The sequence below is a fragment of the Bubalus kerabau genome, chromosome 3 (genome assembly GCF_029407905.1).
Source record: "Bubalus kerabau isolate K-KA32 ecotype Philippines breed swamp buffalo chromosome 3, PCC_UOA_SB_1v2, whole genome shotgun sequence".
Taxonomy (NCBI): domain Eukaryota; kingdom Metazoa; phylum Chordata; class Mammalia; order Artiodactyla; family Bovidae; genus Bubalus; species Bubalus kerabau.
In genome coordinates this window covers 73,493,706-73,509,866 of record NC_073626.1, presented here as the reverse complement: position 1 = coordinate 73,509,866, position 16,161 = coordinate 73,493,706, and the positions used below count along the sequence as shown (strand labels likewise).

Sequence of the window (16,161 nt, the reverse complement as noted above, 5' to 3'; positions counted from 1 at the left end):
AACCCTTTAACAAATTAAAAAGCACCATCTGCACACACTGAAGTCTGGATAAGCAGATGTGCGCCAGTACAAAGCCCAGGGAAGAGAAAATGGCTTGACGATGCTGAGGTTAACGGGTCTGAAAGCAGACAGCATATGTTTCTCCAATAAAAGGAGCACTCTACTACAGAAGCCAACAATTTGTAATGTTTATCAATTGTTATTGAACCTCTAATGTACCTCTAAATACCTGCATTCATGTTTTCAAAGTTTCTTTAAGAACAGTAAGTAGATCAATTACAGAGGACTACAAGTTCAGCATCTTTCCATGTACCATTAGTCGTTCAGTTTAGCTGAAGAAGGTCCCTACACTATCTTTAATCTGTTTCCCCCCCCCACCTCCACCACCCCCCATCCAGTAACGCCTCTCATTAAAACTAACTCTTTTGAAATATGCAACACTGGCTAGCTTGTCCCACTTGCTAATGGTCCTGAATTGATTCTTAATTAGTTGCAGTTTTGGAAAGAATCCAATTAAAATAGTGGGGGATTCCAATAGCAGAAAAGAGCCAGCTAATATGTGTTATGCTCTGAGCTGCTGATCTTTGCATTAAACTTGCTCAGGCAAAAGGCAGCTCTGTAGAATATGGCAGGATTCAAATCCTACTAAACATGTTCAGGTTTTAAACAGAAACCTTCACATGGTAATTTATCCTCTAGCCATAAAATATGATCAAAGAAAGGCAGCCAAATGCTGTTAGAAAAATTACATTCCTTCATTCCACTTTCTCTCTCTTCTTCCTAAAAGGACAGGTTACTAATTCAAGAGAAGACAGCGGAATCTTTTCAATAAATTATACTATATTTTTATTTGCTGTATATTTTCCAGTTCCCTATTCAAATTCCAAAAAAGGAAGAGGAAGCTCAGTGTGGGAAGAACTGGAGAAATAAAATAAAAGATAGAGGAGGGAAGTCTCCAGGAGGATAAATAGGATATTTTCCTATGTTCTTTCCAAAAGCAAGGAGTTGCCACCAGCAAAATTCCCAGTGTTGTTTATGAGGGCAGCTGGAGGGCATTTGACAGGTATGGCTTTTATGGTTCGGATTTAATTATAGAAAAGCAAGGGCTCGGGAAAGCAAGGTCTCAGGAAACCCAGGCAGGAGAAGGACTGTGCCTCTGCTGGTGGGTGACAGTCACGTGACCAGCTTTGTATTCAGCGGTAATAACTCACTGCCGGCTACCGGGATGGAGCCCAGCTCGCCTATCCCCTGAGGAGCTTCCACCAGGCATGGATTCACAGAGTCTCTGATCTGCAGATTAACATGATCAGGACCATAGGCTTTGTCTTTTGCAAACATCCTCAGTCCCCGGATTTGTATCCAACATAAGGTTGAGCCCATATTTATTTGAGTAATGAATTGCAGTAATTAATGCACACATTGATTTTTTTCAAGTCTCCCTGAAGGCTATTTCTATTTTTAATTTATAGAAAATATATACCATTCCCTTAATAAGAACCACTCTCTGTTTCCAAATACATAGAAGAAGAGACACAATGAAGCAAACAACAAAAAATGAAAGAAGCAGGTGGTGTTAAAGATTGGAGCAGGGACTGAATCAAAGTCACTTTTTAAAAAATCAGTAAGAAGAGCCTTTTCCTGTGGAATTTTGGTCTGCTCTGGATCTGTTCAAATACTTCATCAAGCTGTTTAAAGAAACAGTTATTTGAAGTATCCAGTATTCACACAGATAAATATCTCCTTCTTTTAAACTAAGCTTCTTTCCAACTGTTAATAAACGGATATCCTGTGCAAAAAAAAAAAGAAAGAGATGAAGAAGAGAGTTAAATCTGAATCAGATAAAAATTGTTGTGGAATTTTAATTTTGTTTTAAGAAGAGGTAATAGCAATTCTTCCGATGTCCCTGACTAAATACCATTTAAAACAGAGAAAGAGCTAGGGAGAGAGAAAAAGAGAAAGAATACCCCTTGTCTCAGCTGCATCTTAATTGAAGTATCCCTAGGGCTTGAAATGATGGGATTTTTCTTACTTGAGAAATAATTCTTTTCTGCACCAAGGTTCTTAGTAAATGCCAACAGAGAGGAGTGTGTAAGTGATACAATCCGATATTTAGCTGAAAGTCATAGGTAAGAAATAGTGGAAAAGCTTTTGTGGCAGGCATTTGGCTGTGGATAGGGCACAGCTCAGAAGGAAGGGGAGTTTGGAGACACGTGCAAACTAAAGAAATACCTGATTAACCTTTCGCTGACTCTGAGCCACGTGATGCGCAGTGAGCCTTCTTAGAGTGATGGCTTTAGAAGAAGATGTTAAATTTAACCTCTGGCGCATGATAAATTGACAATAAAAAATTCAATGGCTTGGTAATTACCAATCACTTTGGACATCGGCAACATTTTTCAGTTCTGTCACTGCGCATTGGCACAAAAGCTTCAGCTGAAATTCTCTCGATCTTCCTCTTTTTAACTTTGTTTTCATGATGCAGATTAAATCTGCCACCCTATTACTGATTCATTTTCCTAATTTTTCATGTCTGCACCATGCCCCAGCTGCACCAGACTGATAATTGTGGAGCCCAGCCCTGATGATTAACATCAGAAGAATTAATTATGCCTGCCATTAAAATTCCGGGTTGCACATGGTGATCAAGAAAAATTAAGTTTCTCTAGGCCTCTAAATCATTTCACCTTTACAGGGAAGGATAGTGGACAGCTAAGCTGCAACTGTTCCTACTGAGGTCGAAACCAGGTTGAATGCCCTTTGTGTAATTCAACACATGCTTTCCCTGTTATTTTTTCCAGGATTTGAACTAAAGGATTTAATGCTTAGAAAATCATAAAAAAGAAAAGAAACCTGAAAAATATTATCTATCCTACACTTTGAGAGAGGAGAAAAATACTTTTATAGAGGCTCAGCTGCTGTTTCAGAAATATCTGTTATGCTAATTTGTAGAGGAATGCATCCTGTGGAAAAAGAAATGTGGGACCCTTGAAAATAGTTGGTGAAACGAGGGTGGAAAGGGGTGTAGCTTTACAATCGTTATAAATGGGAAGAAAGGAATTTTCATTCAAGAAGGTAAAGGCAGGGACATTTCTTAGAAATAAATTGATAACAGAATAAAAACAGATCCTCAGATCTTTAGGCTAAATAATAATGAGTAAAGGAAGCCTGTTGACTGACGCATTTCCAAAATGATTGTTGCATGAGAAACTCAAAATGTATTCAGTCTAGCCTAAGGTACAAAATTTACTGGAGCTATAAAGAGTAAGATGATATGCATTTATCATGTTCTTTTTTCTACTCTATGTTCCATTTTTTAAATTACCATAATAATGTATATTATAGGCATGGCTTTAGAAGACTACAAAAGGAGTCATATTTTGATGAGCAGATGTAAATATCTTATGCCAAATGGTAAATCTCTTGTTCACCTCTATGCAAAGAGTATGCATAAGCTATGCATCATATCTGTTGCATTTATTATATTTAAGAAGTGATATCACAAGACAACTATTTCAATGCAGATACTCTTGTTAGTTTTTACTGGCAGTAAATTTACAGAGTCAAGTTAACTATACACTAATCCCAGGTGAGGTGGGGCGGGGGTAGGAGAGGAGGAAACTGAAAAATTAATTCTATCTTTCTAGAATCTGTACTAGAAAATTTTAGAAGCTTGTATATTTTGACGTTGGCTGATTTTCACAGGAAATCTTGGGCTTAGTGACATGATAAAAGCCCAAACATAATGATTTAGTAGCTTGAGCTGAATATGTCTTATATTTCTTGAAATGACTACCTTCCGTACTAATTATCCAGAATTCCTTAATAACACAGTTTCACAAATGACAAGTTCTGCAAGCAGGGCTGACTGCAAATTTATTCATCTCATAAGCATTTTGAGATGAAGATAACAAAGACAACATAACAAAAACAAGAAAAGTCTATTGAAATACCAAAATTTGAAAAGTCATAAAATGCATCTAGAGGACCATAAGAACAAATGAGACAAAAGCAGTGTGTGCGTGTGTGCTCAGTCATGTCCAACTCTGTGATTCCACGAACTGCAGCCTGCCAGGTTCCTCTGTCCGTAGGATTCTCCAGGCAAGAATAGTGGAGCGGGTAGCCATGCTCTTCTCCAGGGGATCATCCTGGTCCAGAGATTGAACCTGGGTCTCCTGCATTGGCAGGTGGATTCTTTACCACTGAACCACCTGGGAAGCCCATAAGAACAAGTGAGATAAACACAGAGGCTTAAGTAGAGTTCTTCAAACTCTTCTTCACTGTGCACAGAGCTGACTTTCTAGTATCCAGTTTTTAAATTATGCACAAGTCCCTCAGGAGAAGAAACAGAAGGAAAAACCGGCCCCAAACATTCATATCGACCCCAGATTAAAGAAAGTAGAATTAAAATACAGAGCAAATAGTAGAATATATTCTACCTTTTCCATAACAAACAACGTAAAGGTATAAATACTGAGAAGTGATGGAGCAGCAAGTGGAAGAAAGGAGGAAAGGAACTTGCAAATATAATCATATAAGCATCAGGATTGCACGATGTGAAAAGTAGATAACACTACAACTTTCTGATGATCAGGGAAAATAACCCAGGACAATAAAAAGGTAACATAAGAATCCAGTAGAAGTGAAATGACTAACAGTATCACTATAGAAGAAAACCAAGATGGTAGCTCAGGGGAAATATCTGAATTTTTCTTAGAGGTATTATAAGGTGCAGTAGGGGTGTCCCTAGTGGCTTAGATGGTAAAGAATCCGCCTGCCAATGTAGGAGACCTAGGTTCAATCTCTGGACCAGGAAGATCCCCTGGAGAAGGGAATGGCTACCCACTCCAGTATTCTTGCCAGAGAATCTCATGGACAGAGGAGCCTGGTGGGCTATAGACCATGGGGTCGAAAAGAGTCTAAGCACACACACACAGAGCAGTAGATGGAGGGGAGAGGCACTCCCAAGTGCAATAAACAATTAGAAAACAGATGTGAGGCTTCCTCTAACTACATTGAGTAATAATGATGGGACAAAAAGATGCAAAGATTTCCCACCGGCATTCATTTTCCTTATCACAAATTTCTCAGTAAATCCTAAATAAATAGACTCTCACTTTATTCCTCTTTTTTCAAAATATTTATTCTTTTGTTTGTTTACTGGACTGCACTGGGTCTTAGTTGAGTCGTGCAGGATCTTCAGTAACAGCATTCAAACGCTTAGCTGTGGCATGTGGGATCTGAGTCCCTGACCAGGGACCAAACCCGCGCCCCTGTGTGGGGAGGATGGCGTCTCAGCAACTGGACCACCAGGGAAGTCCTACATTATTTCTCTTTATTTGTGGCAAAGAGGTCATAAGAGAAAATTTTGGATATTATAAATAATTAAATTTTGGTTTTGTTTAATGTATCTCTAATGTTCTGTTGATCTTTATTATTATAACTGGCACATATAATGCCAGGACAAAGTGCAAAGTGTGAGTGTATGTGTGTGTGAGTGTGTGTGTGTGTGTTTAGGAGTGAAAATTTTTACAATGTTCCTCTAGGTTTAGGGGAGGGACTGAGGCGATCACAATGTTACCCAGAAACAATCTATATAGATTACATGTGTAAGGCTTTCTGGTCTAAGCAAATAGAACTTATCACAAAATGATTCAGGCACAGTAGTTATTGAAATATATAATCATAATAGTGCTGTTCTCTTGAATATAAATAGAATATTTAAATAGATTTAATATTTAATATTTAAAATATTTAAATAAATAAATAGAATATAAAAAGAATATAAATAGTTCACGTAAACTGACACCATTTATGTTACTAGTAACCAGTCAAATAAAATGTTTCTTTGACTTTGTTAGACCTCCATGCTGTATTAGCCAGTACCAATGAATGAAAATTCCAGTGATCAGTGGGGGCCCTCTACATCTCTGGTGGTGTGCTGTCTCCTGAAGGAATGCAAATAAAACCCACGGTGTCATGAAGCATTCTTGCCAAAATTGTTTAACCTAACTCTAAACAAACTTTAGATCCAATTCCCAGCACACAGGAAATGCAAAGGATAGAGGAAAAAGTTAAATGACACCACAAGGAGACAAATCCGGAAAGCAGAATGTTCTGCAGAAAAGCTAGTCAAGTCTCTTCAACATGTCAGTTTCATGGTGGGGGGTGCGGGGGCGGCTCCTGATTAAGAGACATTATAAATTCACACACTGCAACTCATTCAGATTTGAACAAAGTAGCTATGCAAGACATATTGAGAAAATCATGGAAATCTGAATATGAGCTGAATGTTAAATGATTGAATTTTTACTTTCATTAGGTATGATAATACAGTTGTGGCTATGAAAGAAAATGTCATCTTATGTAGACACTCTGGAATAAAGTTAAATAATATGAATAACTTTTTTTCAAAAAATAATTCAAGCAAGAATATTGGAGTGAGTTGCCATTTCCTTCTCCAGGGGATCTTCCCAACCCAGGGATCGAACCCAGGTCTCCTGCATTGCAGGCAAATGCTTTACTATCTGAGCTACCAGCTGCTGCTGCTGCTAAGTCGTTTCAGTCCTGTCCGACTCTGTGTGACCGCATAGACGGCAGCCCACCAGGCTCCCCCGTCCCTGGGATTCTCCAGGCAAGAACACTGGAGTGGATTGCCATTTCCTTCTCCACTGAGCTACCAGGGAAGCCCTCAAAAAAGATAGAATATGGTAAATTTTATGTAGGATGAGTTTATGGTTGTTCATTATACAGTTGACCCTTGAACAATTCAATTGTTATGGGTGCTGACCCTCCAGGCAGCTGAAAATCCACCTAAATTTGATAGCCAGCCCTACATATCTGCTGGAGAAGAAAATGGCAACCCACTCCAGCATTCTTGCCCAGAAAATTCCAAGGACAGAGGAGCCTGGCGGGCTACAGTTCATGGGGTAGCAAAGAGTTGGACACAACTGAACGATGAACACACAAAAATCTGCGATTCCATATCCAACAGTTCAATCAACTGCAGAGTCTGTAATACTTCAGTATTTATCATTGGGAAAAAAATCCGCATGTAAGTAGATCTACGCATTTCAAACCCACATTGTTCAAAGTTAACTGTATTCTCTGCTTTTCTATACATGTAAAATTTTTTTGTAATAATAATGTACTGGGAAGTGGTTAGTATTGGAAGGTAGATTTCTACAAAAGATGATTGGCTCTGAGTAATAACTAAATTGAAGTAGTCACTTGTGTTATAAGGAATGTCAAGGTATAGAGTCAGCCCAAACCACTGGAAGTCATTTCAAAGATCAGAGGAGTTACTATAATGGGTCCAAGAATATCTGATTCACATATTTTTTTCATTTGAAAGGTCTTTAGTTATCACCTGGTTCAACTGTACCATACCAACAGGGAAAGAGAAATAAAAGTGAGGGCATTTCTCAGTTCTTGAACCACAAAAGCAGGAACAATTCTTCTGTCTTTAAGCCTACCCTAGTTCTTCTCATCCTATTCTAAATATAAACGTCCATGATTCTATTAATACATTTTTAACAACAATAAGGATAAATTATACTTTTGTACATTTTGTAGTTTTTGTGTACTTTTCATACACTATTTCTTATAATGCTTCCTACAACCCTAGAGATAGATTGTTTTACAGATAAAGAAACTGAGGTGCTAAGAGGTCAAACAGCCTGCCTACCTTCAGGAAAAAAAAAGAAAAGCTTGAGGCTAAATCAAAGCATGGCAGCACTCCTACCTCTGTGCTTTTGCATTATTCTATAGGTAGCACCTATACACATGAAATGACTAGTTTGCAGGATCTGATTCCCCACTAGCCTGGTTAGGGGACAATATCTTGCAGCAGCAAGTTTCATATGACTTTTATTTGCCGTATTAAAGTCAAAGGCATAACATTATATAACAACCCAATGAAGGTAATTAACTATACCAATGCTTCTCAGCTCAGGCTGCATTCCGTAGACTCTAGAGTAGAGTCAGATATTTTAGGTTTTCTAAACATGCTGCAAGCTGGAAAGTGAGGGCGAGGGGGAACTCTGATATGCAGCCATGATTTTAAAACCTCTGAAATAAACTACCACCATCCCAGTGTGCAGCCTTCTGGTGGTCTAACATGACCTAGGGATAGAATTTCTAAATCTGTAAAAGTAAATGACACATGGATGAAGATCTCACATGCAGATGGGCAATTAAGCCTGTGCACCCTGGGATGACCCTGGATGGGGAGGGATGGAATGGGGAGGGAGCCATTTCTCTTCCGCTCACTTCTTGACAAAGAAGTGGACCCACCTGGGTCCAGGATGGGGAACACATGTACACCCATGGGTGATTCATGTCAATGTATGGCAAAAACCACTACAATATTGTGAAGTAATTAGCCTCCAATTAAAATAAATTAAAAAAAAAAAAAAAAAAGCCTGTGCACCGCAACTAGGGAGTCTGCATGCTACAACAAAGACCCAGAGCTGCCAAAAAATAAAGAAAGTAGACTGGTGGTTGTCTAGGGCTGGGTGTATATTGATGACTTGGAGTGACGGCTAAGGGATGTGGGGTAACACTCTGGGGTAATGAAAATGTTCTAAAGTTGATAGTGGCAATGGAAGCACAAGTCTATAAATATACCAAAAGCCACTATACACTTTAAATGTGTGAGTTGTGTGGTGTGTAAATTAACTCTCAATAAGGCCATCATTTTTTAAAAAATGAATGCTCAGTATGTCTAAACAATCCCCATTTTCACCACTTCTCTTCCACTCACTTCCTGACAAACTGGAGCTGTGCTTTCATCCCCCGATCCAGCATGTTTGCCAACCAGGCTCTGTTCTAGGAGTTTGGGATTAACAGCAAACATGGCAGAGAAGAGTCCTGTCCTCATGGAACTTATACTTTAGAGGAAGGAGGTAGGCAGTAAACACATAAATAGAGAACGATTTCAGACTGTGATAGAAGACAAAGGAAATAAAACTAGGTGAATAGCAATGCTGGGGGTGTGGGCCACTTGAAATGGGGTGATTGGTACATGAGGTAACTTTCAGGACTTGTGAGCCTTGAATGACATGAAGTAACAAACCATGCAAAGATCTGGGGGCTGAGCCACTGGTGAAGAACAAATGTCTGTGGGGCAGTAACAGGTCCGATGTCTTCAAAGGATGAAGAGAAGGGCAGAATGGCTGGCCCCGAGTGAGCAAAGCCAACATGGGCAATGAGCTGCGGAGGCTGGCAGATGTCAGGTCACAAGGGGCAAAGCCTGGACTCCAAGAGAGCTTGGAGGATTACACATTATGTGTCCAGATCAGAGTATGCCTGAGAGTGAAAAAGGGTGCTTTATTAATCACATAGGCACAGGAACAATAGGTACAGGACTGTCACAGGCTAAATAGGATGTCTGCTCACCATACAAAAAGATCAAGAGTTTACTCTAAAAGGCGATGGAGAACTATTGGCCGGTATTAAGCTGGATTGTGTAAAGTTTGAAATTATCCTCCTAAGGGGACCCCAGAACTATTGTTTAATTAGAGAGATAAAGGATGGAAGTGGCACAGGCAAGCATCTATATGGGAAGCTAGAGGAACCACTCCACCACACAGAGGAGGGGGCAGCAGCAGGGACCCTGCAGTAAGACAGCCTGCACTGTCCTCCTTGGGCAGCCTGGGGTTAGTTCCAGTACATGAAAAACGCTCTGTTCAGCCCCCAGGGTTCCATGACATACAGCAGAAATCATTTTGGCTTGGAAAATTTTCAAAGCAGGTGTCGCTAGTCATTTGCTCTAACCATAGAATAGTTTCAAAAACACTCCCTAGCTTCTTCTGACCCACAGCATGGGAATTCTGTCACTTCCCAGGCGTGAGCTATAAAACGCATTCCCAATTAACTGCTTGGAATTATATATCAGGTTTACTGAGTTTCGGAGCTTGAATGGGTAACACTGAATTATTCTTTGGGTTTCTGGTTAGATACCAAGGCATTATTGAGTAAGAAACATCTAGCAACAATCAACCATTTTTGCCCCTAATATCTGCTTTGGGAACAGAATCTAGGAAAGGTTGGAGGAATTCAAATTCTAAGAAGCATTCATAAGGCATCTACAATTCTTTTTGAAAACAAGTTAATAATTTACTATTTATTGAGCGCCTAGTATGTGCCAGACATTATGCTAGATGCCATACTTGCTTTACCATCTATAACCTGTTACTACAAACTTGCCAGGTGGGTGTGTTATTCTCATTTATCTGATGAGGTTTATTGTTATTATTCTGATGAAATGTCTCAAATGTTATATTCTTAAAGTCATATCCTTAAGAAACTTCAACCTTAAGTCTAGAATTGAATACATGTTTATTCCCAAATGCCTTGACATGTTCCCGTCTGATGAAATAAAACGTATTTTGTTATTATGTAAACATGCGAATGTTCCATGGGTGTACCATCTTTTTTACTCATACTGTATATGGAAATCCAAATAATGCAGAACAAATAAATTAGAAGTTATTGTTAACATTTCAGTGGGTTTTACTTCACTGATTTGTTAATAGCAGCTTCCCCAGGTGGCTTTATGATTTGCTTTACACTTTTTCCATTTACATGCACCTATTCAGAAATGTATCTTCTGAGTGTCCTGAAGTTTAGATTTATAACCCATTCTATAGCATATCTATTTTTGTTCTTTCTCATACCCCAGCCCTTCATGCAAAACATTTATACACCCAGGTGTTTACCATAAAAATCTGAGCGCTAAAGTTGGTTTAAATGTTATTATTAATGGTGGCTGGCGGTATATACATTTATTCAAAAGGCACTTTCTTGCCCTTAAGGCAAATTCAAACTTCTTAGCCTCGGTTACCAGACTTCACACTCTTGCCTCGTTTCTGATCCTAGCTGCACGCGACAATCACCCAGGGGCCTGTTAGACAAAAGGAGAGCTGGAGTTTGGGGGAATAGACAAGCAGCTAGCAGAGACGGTGTCCCCTGGTGAGGGGTGGGAGGCCAGGTTCAAAGACCACTCCCCACCACACAGAGGCCAATTAAATCAGACTGGGCTGGGGCCTTTGTTTTGAATTTGCTTGCTTGTCATTTATTTATTTAATCTCCCACTGATGCTCCTGTTTAGCCAGGACTGAAAACCTCATATCCCAGCTTACCCACTCGCCTGGCTCTCTGCTCTCCTTTACACTCTGGAAGCTGCCACCCACCGATGCACTCTCATCTCAAGGCCTCTGCTCAAAAAGAGTGCCTAGAACACACTCTTCCACAAATCTCCTCCTGCATCTCCAGCTATATTCCTTCGGCTATACACTCCAGGAAGGTTCCCCCGATCCCTACAAAACAGGTTAGGACAGACTACGCTCAAGCCTCAACCCTCACAGAGCACTTGCCTCTTTAATCTGCCTGCCACCCCCCGCCCTGTGCTCCTGGAGGACAGGTTTGTCTGTGTTGATCTTTGTATTCCTGGTGTCTAATTCCATGCCTGGCACATAGGACATGCTCAATGAACCATGTGAGGAATAGGTTCTATTTCCCGTCGGAAGCAGTTTGCCAGTTGATGGGAAATGACTGTAAGACACTATGCTGCTGCTGCTGCTGCTAAGTCACTTCAGTCGTGTCCGACTCTGTGTGACCCCATAGACGGCAGACCACCAGGCTCCCCCACCCCTAGGATTCTCCAGGCAATAACACTGGAGTGGGTTGCCATTTCCTTCTCCAATGCATGAAAGTGAAAAGTGAAAGTGAAGTTGCTCAGTGTCTGACTCTTAGCGACCCCATGGACTGCAGCCTACCAGGCTCCTCTGTCTATGGGATTTGCCAGGCAAGAGTAGTGGAGTGGGGTGCCATCGACTTCTCCGGTAAGACACTATGGGATGTGTTAAACGCCTCCAGGAGTGCATAGACCATACTTTGGGGGAGACAGGCTCTCTTCTGTTTCATACACACTCCTCATTCCTTGCCTTGTTTTTGGTGACTTGTATTCACCTTCTCAGACATTACTGTTGTTCAAAAATTCAAAATAACACTCACCTAGAAGCCCTACATCTAAACCTATGCTTGCCTCACTGATTAACCATGCATTTTACTGCATAGATGTCTGCATCCACCAGCAGCCTGGCTGTGACTATATCCTTGGAGTGACCTTGAGAAGCAGATATAAGAATATTACCTTTAAAAGATGACTGTATTAATATCTGTAATTATGGACAGAACTACATTTTGGTATTGTCCCCAAAATAAAGAGATTCATTACTTTTATCAAAATTAGTAACTAATGATCAAAGATTAATGACTGCCATCTTTTGTTTACATCCTTTAAAATTTTCTCTATCTGTACCTTATCTACATATGTCAAAACAAAGATTTTTTATTATTTTTTAAAAGTGGGGGCATAAATACAGTTATCTAGCCTGTCATTTTTTTCCATTTAACAATACATGGGATATATTTTTCCATGTTAAATAAATACGTATTTACATCATCATTTCTAATGCCTGTAGGTTATCTGTGGTCAAACCATTAGTTATTAAATCAACCACTATTGGCCATCATTTAGATTGATTTCAGTTTCTGTTATAAACAATGCTGTGATGGATACCCTCATCTGTACAATTTCATGTGTTTATCCAGTGATTCCCTTCAAACACACTTGAAGAAGTGGAATTCCTGAACCAAGGAGTTTACAGAGCTTTCATTCTGACATTATGTTGAGCTGCCAACAGAATATGTTAGATGAATTTTTATCACTATCAAAAGTTTATAAAAGCATATGCTTCCCGATTTTCCTATCAGCAATAAGTTCTTTCAATATTCATTCATTTCATAGAAGAAGATGTCTATTGCTGTTTTAAGTTGTAGTTTTTTGATTATTCATGGGCTTTAGTATTCTTTTACATATTTTTTTGCTATTTGTATTATTCTATTATCATGGTCACACTTTTATTAATTTGTAGGAGCTCTTTGTATATTAGAGATGGAATCCCCTTGTCATATGCTGTATAAGTCTTTTCCACGTTTGTCTTTATCTTTACCTTTGACTGTAGGGTGTGCTTTTGTTGTACTATGATTTTGTTTTTAATGTAGTCAAATTATTAGTCTTTTCTTTTGTGTTCTTGGCTTTGATGGCATAAAATTTTAGTATGTTATATAGTTTCTGAGATTTAAGATGGATTTCTCATTTTGTCAACAACAAAATGTATACTTGGAAACCAAATTAGAATTGTTGAAAATATTGTTTAGGCTATTTATTTCACAACTATAGTCCTTAACCCTGAGTTGAGAAGATCCCCTGGGGAAGAGAATTGCTACCTCATCCAGTATTCTTGCCTGGAGAATCCCATGGACAGAGGAGGCTGGCTGGCTATAGCCCATAGGGTCGCACAGAGTCAGACACGACTAACTAACACACAATCCTTTACATCACTAAAAAAAGTTTAATGATGACTAAAGTTAACACACTTATCAATATTTTTAAAGGGGAGAAATACTCACATTTTCAAAATCCTGTCTGTGCCAATTTGTAGGTGATACTCTGTGTCTTGCATATTTATTATCTGAAATAACATAATCCCAATAGAAAACTCTGATTTGGTCAAGAAACAACTTTACAAGCTGTTGCAGAATACAGATGCAAGTATCACAGCTTCAAACTGTGAGGCAAGATCCAGCCAGGGCTTGGCTGGAAATGTTTCCATAATGACCACACGTGGGATAAAACAACAGAAAATCATTCATTCTCACTGGAAGGTGAAGCATTCTAGAAAAGTTTCTCTTTGCTTTCCTGAAGATGCTACGTAGGACCCCCAAAGTTCATGAAGGATAGAGTGACAACATGCGACAGCCTGCTGCATGACCTCCACACATGCACACACCATTCTTTGATGAGGACTTGCTCAGTGAACCAACATTTGGTCCCATAGGCTTTCCTTTGATTTGTTGTTAATCCAGACCCCTGGTCAAGAAAGTACAGCTGGCTTTAAAAGATCCAGATTTTTTCTGATTTCATAATGCCAGTTCAGCTCCCTTTAAATTCTGCAACAAAATTCTTCTCAGCAGGTCATAAAATAATGGATTTATGAAAGCCAACGACAATTCAAATTTCTCTTTTTAAAATTGATGAAATTAACAATAGCAACAATAATGAAATCATTTGGGCAGCATGAGTCAAAAGAAACCATTTCCTGTAACAAAAGCAGCTGTGTAAGATAAATCTTCATTTTGATCTCTTGAGAATATAAAACAATTTTAGCTGTCTTTTCATTCTTTGTATTTTACTATTAAGTACTATAAAAATATCAATTAATTAATAACAGATAGTCTCAGGTTCAACATGCTCACAACTGTACCCCCACCTGATGAAGAAACACTCTCCTATGGGTTAGCGATTGTTAGATGAAATGGAGTGCTGGGCCAGGGATATAGGGCATCCACAAAAACAAAAATAGAATCACTGATACAAAGACTCATCATCCATAGGAAGAGTGGAGAGACTTAAATGGGAAATAAGTACATAATAGATTTAACTAAGAATTTAAATCCTTTGATTCAGGAAAGAATGTGTAAGCAGAAGCTGCGGCATAAGACAGTTCAGTGGAGAAAATTGAAATTAAGCTGGATGTTAAAGAGCAAGTGGGAGAAATGTTCAAGGAGGGAAGAAGGCAACAGTTCCATAAGAGCGGAAAGGTAGAAATGAGCATGGTACATGAGCAAAACATGATTCACCTGTGGAGCTGTTGAAGACTCTATTACTGAAAGGCAGACAAATGTTCCACTATAAAAGGAAGGGAGAGAAAATAAGACAGGGAGATGCAATGAGAGGCCTGAGGAATGAGAAGTTTCACCAGGTATGAGCAGGCTATTGCTACCCCACCTCCCGACCTTCCAGGTTCAAAAATGGAAAGATTGGTTTTTTTAATATAAAAGTTGCTTATAGAATCCAGGGGTGGGCAAAACACTATCTGCTATAATATTGTATATTCTTCCCTTACTGTGTGTCCACCTCCCATTACACCTGGATAATTACTTTACACAGGGAGGCATGCAAAAGGAATTTTAGAATGAATAAACTAATAAAAAAAACAAATGATAAAATTTTTGAGGAGTTTATTATATTATTATTGTATCTGGACATGAACTTTTGGGGGTTTCAGGGGACTGGAAGAAAAATGGTGGGAGAAAGGAAAACCAGCTATTAAACTACTGCAGAATATTAATTATAAAATGATAAGGATTTAGATTTAGGAGGCAGGAATAGGAATAAAAACAGAGACATTAATTTAAGAAAATTATTGAGTCATTAAATTATTTGAGTTAAAAATTGAGTCATTAAATTATTTCTACTCATGGCTATTCCCATCTAACACCCAGGTCAAGTTTAGGTGATTTGACCAACTATTACATGCATTCATTCACATGGAAAATATCTATTGAGCACCAGGCACTCTTTTGGCCCCAGGGTCCAAAGTGAAATTCAAATTTATTTTCTTCAAATTTCTGACTGATCACATAAAGCCATGAACCCTGACAGCCTAACGACTCATGTACAATTGGTCATCATCACAATAATCATCCCTGATTACCAAAATAACCTGGCATTTACTAGGAGAAAGGTTTGAAAGAGTGAATTTTAAGGCTGAGTAACATTAAGACAGTCCCAACTGTGTATATATTGGAAACATTAAACAAGCAATTAAGCACTTCATCTCCAGTCACTTCACATTATTTACCCAAGTGAGACAGAGTTCCAACCAGATATAACATTTTAGGAAGCATGAATTTAGATAGATTTTTAAGGCAGCAAAAAAAAAAAAAAAAAAAAAAGAATTGCCCAACAGCAACCATATATGGATCATGAGTCAAAATTTTTCTAAATCCAAATTTGAACATGTGTAGTTTAAATTTGATGTTCTTTCCATCATTTAACTTTGCCTTTAGGCTCCACCAGTCACATGCCTTTCTAAATATCTACATCAAGATTAGAGGTCCCAAACATCACTTAGCATATCACTCCCCAGGGGAACAAAATTTAATAACCCCTTTTTTCCTCTCTTCCTTCTTACCTCCTTTTTCCCCTCTACCCCCACTTCTTCCCTTATTCCATCCCTTCCTTTCTTAGCTATTGAGTGCCTATAACTCTTCAGTGTAGTATTGAAGTGAAGTGAAGTTGCTCAGTCCTGT

At 38.9% G+C, this 16,161-nt stretch overlaps 2 long non-coding RNA genes across 2 annotated transcripts in view; both read right to left on the bottom strand.

Annotated features, from left to right (window-relative positions):
- Window positions 1-16,161, bottom strand: part of LOC129646237 (uncharacterized) — a 157,925-nt gene that overhangs the window by 25,697 nt on the left and 116,067 nt on the right. The gene's annotated exons all lie outside the window — the stretch shown is intronic.
- Window positions 3,848-15,088, bottom strand: LOC129646234 (uncharacterized). Its single transcript, XR_008711782.1, has 2 exons — window positions 13,477-15,088; window positions 3,848-4,208 (listed from the first exon to the last, which is right to left on the bottom strand). It is a non-coding gene; the product is annotated as an uncharacterized LOC129646234 (long non-coding RNA).